The following is a 4,705-nucleotide window of genomic DNA, read 5'->3' as shown; positions in this document are numbered from 1 at the left end:
CAGCATTTTCTTCCTGCAACCAGCGGACCCATGCAAATCGTAGTAAACGTCATAAATAGATCCGGTCCATTTTTATTTTTTAATAAGAATGTCCAACCCAGCCCAGCACATTGGCGGCAGCACTTTATCCTCCGCCTTGGTGCGCTCGCCGCGGCACCGCCGTCCGGCCCTGTCAACATAGTTTTTTTTTTGAAACGGTCCCTGTCAACATAGTAAATCGGGAGAGGACTGTAGTTGTGAGTATGACAGTACGGACCCACCAGGTCCACTCCCGAACACAAGCAAGTGCCTCTTTTACTACTCAGATGAACCCCTCGTTTTTTACTCTAATCCACCCTGCTGATATATGGGACCCACATCATTTTCAATGTATAGTCAATTAACAATAGAATTGCACAACTTTTTTTAGTAGTAATTCGGAGGAGTAGGCTATAAACTGGGTTGTGCGGTCTCTGTGGCCCGTCTAACAACATGACCAGCGCAGTAGTTTTTTCTTTGAGAAAATAGATAGCCCAGTATTTCTTTTTGAAGAATACCCAAGCTAGGCCTATTTGTTTTCTCCGACTTATTGGGCTGCAAATCTTTCAACACAAGGAGGGATGCATTCCGGCCTGGCCAAAGAGTATGGTCAATGTCTGTTAAAAGTAATATAAAAAGGGATTGAAAATCCCAAAAAAATATAGCAAATGGGATATTAGTTTCTTTTTTGTTTTTGTTCTTCACTGATGTCTTATATGTATTTCATTGGATTTAACATGACATAGTACTAATTTATTTTTAAATTTGTTTTAGTATGACTACTAATTTTTGGATTAAGAATATTTTGTTCCCGAGCAAAAATTTGTGAATTTTCAAAATTTCCCACATATTTAGTTAATTTTTTTAACCCTGGTACTGACCAGAAAATGGGCAGCAATTCTAAAAATGGAAAACGGGCTACAATAAATTCCATATGAATTACAAAATGAGTAAAAATTATAAAAATAATAGCAAATGGGCTTTACACGTCACATATTTCGAGGCTCACTTGTTTACGCAAGGCTTTGTCAGTCAACACATGATTCTAGTAGCAGTGACTGTTGGATGTCCATCCAACGGCGGACGTGCTTCTTCAATCTCTGATCTTCCTGCTCCAGCCGCCTAAACTAGCATCGGCGGGACTGCCTGCTCCCTCCTCTTGTGGCCCATTGTGATGTCGCGCAGGCTTCCCCGGCCCACCCTACTCCCTCCACTGGCATGGCCGCACGCAATCAACTGCCTCCTTATTACGGGAAAAAATGGTTCCTCCCACTGACATCTGGGCGCACCGGTTGGGAGGCTAACCTGTGGGCCTACTAAGTTGACGTGTACGCAGGGCTTGTCAACTTAGTCAACAAACGATTCTAGCAGCAGTAACCATTGGATTTGAATCGAACGGTCCTGCTGCTTCTTCAATCGCTACTCTTCTTGCACCAGCCGCCCAAACCAGCGCCGGTGAGACCGCCTGCTCCTACCTCCAGTGGCCGGCTGCGCTGCCGTTCAGGCCTCATCGCCCCCTACTACTCCCACCGCTAGCTAGGCCCTTCGGCGACGGCAGCCTCACACCGCAGCCGAACCAATGAACCCCCGTACTCCTCTCCACGTGGGCATCCACTATCGCGTCTTCCCCGGCTCCGCGTCATCCCCTTCCTAGGCATCGTCGTCGTCCACAACCTTGGTTCTCTTGGCACGGCGTGGTCAATGTGGTCAACGACCGGCTTCCATCGGAAGAGTACTGTACATGGAGAGGCTGACAGCTGGGTCCACGGCCACAGCCTAGTTTTTTTGTGATTTGACAAGTAAGTCACTTTGTCAGGCCTGTTGGGCTGTAAATCTTTCAAGACAAGGAGAGCTTTCATTCGGCTGCCCGAGAAAATGGCCTATCAGTAATGAGAAATGGGTTGTACATTTTTAAAACACATCAAACCGGCAATTAGTTTCAAATTTCTTTTTTTTCATTTTGAGATTTTAAATTGCATTGATTTTTATGCATGGACAATTTGTTGGATTTTATATTGATATATATTTATTTTTAAAATCAGTTTGAACGTGACTCGAAATTTCAGGATTAAAAACAGTTCGGACCGCACCGAAATATGCAAAATTTCGTATAATTTTTTAACTGTGGCCACAATATGGGCTGTAATGCTAACAAAAAGAATATGGGCTCCAAAAAACCTTAAGAATTGGCAAATGGGCTATAAATTATTAGAAATAATGGCATATGTGATGTATGATGTTTTCCACAGATTTGAGGCTTTCCTAAAAAAAGGTTAATGCACAAGCAGTGACTGTTGGATGTCCATCCAACGGCCGTCGTGCTTCTTCAATCTCTGCTCTTCCTACTCCAGCCGCTCAAACAAGCGCCGGCGGGACTGCCTGCTCTCTCCTCCCTGCGGCCGGTTGTGCTGCCGCGCAGGCCTCACCGCCCCACCGTACTCCCATCGCTGGCCTAACCATCCCTCTACTCACCCACACCTGCTGTTATTCTCCGGCAATGACAGACGAACCAGTAAACCCTCGTACAGTCGTCCCCCCCTCTGCATGGGAAACAACTGACGAGTCTTCCTTGGCTCCGTGTCGTTCCCTTCCTAGGCCTCGCCTTCGTCCACCGCCCTGGTGCTCTCAGCGCGGCCTGGTCAACATGGTCAACGACCGACATGCATTTGAAGTGGAATGTACGTGGAGAGGCTGACAGCTGGGTCACGGCCGCACCCAAGGAAATATCTCCTTATTACGCGCAAAATAATGATTCCTCCACCTGACATCTGGGACCCACCGAAAGGGCCTCTGTATTTTGCGAAAAAAATGTTACCGCCACTGACAGCTCGGACCCACCAGCTATATCTTCGCACGCAAGGAAGTGCCTCCTTATTACGCACAAAAAAATGAATACTCCCCCTGCTAGCTGGGACCCAGTATAGTGGGAGGCTGACTTGTGGGTCTACTAAGTTGATGGGGACGGAGAGCTTTGTCAACTTAGTCAATATGCACGGTTTTAGCTCCAGTGACCATACGATGTCCATCCAACGGCCGTAGTGCTTCTTCAACCTCTGGTCTTCTTGCTCCAGCCGCCCAAAGCAGCGCCGGTCGTGCCGCATGCTCCTGCCTCCCGTGGCCGGCTGTGCTGCTGCGGAGGCCTCACCACCCCCTACTATTCCCACCACTGGCCAGGCCCTGCGGTGACGGCAGCCTCACACCGCAGCCGAACCAGTGAACCCTCGTACTCCTCTCTGCGCGGGATTCCACTATCGCGTCTTCCCCGGCTCCGCATCGTCCCCTTCCTAGGCCTCGCCGTCGCCACCACCCTGGTGCTTTCAGCGCGGCATGGTCAAGGAACGACTTCCATCGGAAGAGTACTATACATGGAGAGGCTGACAGCTGGGTCCACGGCCGCAGCAAGGAAGTGCCTCCTTATTACACGCAGAATAAATATTCCTCCACCTGACAGCGAAGACCCACCGAACGGGCCACCATATTTCGCGAAAAAAAACATTTCCCCCTGACTACTGGGACCCACCAGCTACATCTTCGCACGCAAGGAAGTGCGTCCGGGCAAAAAAACGATTCGCTCCCCTGACTGCTGGGACCCACCAGCTACACCTTGGCACGCAAGGAAGTGCCTGACAGTTGGGACCCACCTGGTTGAAGCGTACGTAGCGTTGTCATTCTGGTCGCGAACGTGTACGTACATACTGGTCGATGTAGAGGCGCGCACGTAGCATGTACATGTACGTACAGTGGTCAGGGTGCAAAAAAGTAAATACAGCCACGTACGTACATACGGACGGAGTCTCGAACGCCTACTCGCGCGTACGTACAGCCCGGGCTCGTGTGCATGGCTGGGTCGGAACGGAGAAACAGCGTCGTCATCGTGTTCATGGGGAGCCAACCGGCTGGGTCGGAACGGAATGCGTCGTCGTGTTCATCGGGAGGGCTTGGACAGAACAGCTGATGGAAACGAGTTCTGGCGTACCGCAGAACGAAGGAAACGGCCTTGTGTTCGACCGGCCACGTTCGAAACGGGATCCTATTCATCGAGAGGGGTCTGGCGTACCGCAAAACGGAGGAAACGGACCTCCTACGGTCGAAACGGGGGTCCTGTTGATCGGGAGGGGTGTGGCGTACCGCAAAAGGGGGGAAACGGACTTGTGTTGGAGCGCTACGGTCGAAACGGGGGTCCTGTTCATCGGGAGGGGTGTGGCGTACCGCAAAACGGGACTCCATGGGATATTGTTCATCTCCACCGTCGACCCCCTCCAGCCTCCACGGGCTACTGTTCATCCACCGTCGACCTCCTCCAGCCTCCACCTGTAACTGTTCATCCACGGGCTCCTATTCATCCAGCCTCCACCGCGCGCTACTCCATCGGCTACTGTTCAACCAGCCCTCTCCACGGGCTCCTTTTCAACCACCACTCCACGGGCTACTGTTCATCCAGCCCTCCACCATCTACTGTTCATCCTGCCCTCCACGGGGTGGTCCTGTTCATCCTGCCCTCCACGGGGTCCTGTTCATCCACCCCCAACCGGCTCGATCGATCGAGGTCCTATTCATCCATCCCCACCGGGAACTGTTCATCCAACCCCCCCTCCCCCAGCAACGCTCACTGTTCATCCAGAGGCAGCATCAATCGGCTTCAGTTAGCAGTAGTAGCAAAGGAATCGCTCGATCGGGTTAAGTACTC

The sequence above is a fragment of the Triticum dicoccoides genome, chromosome 3A (genome assembly GCF_002162155.2).
Source record: "Triticum dicoccoides isolate Atlit2015 ecotype Zavitan chromosome 3A, WEW_v2.0, whole genome shotgun sequence".
Taxonomy (NCBI): Eukaryota; Viridiplantae; Streptophyta; class Magnoliopsida; order Poales; family Poaceae; genus Triticum; species Triticum dicoccoides.
This window is presented reverse-complemented; position numbering follows the sequence as displayed.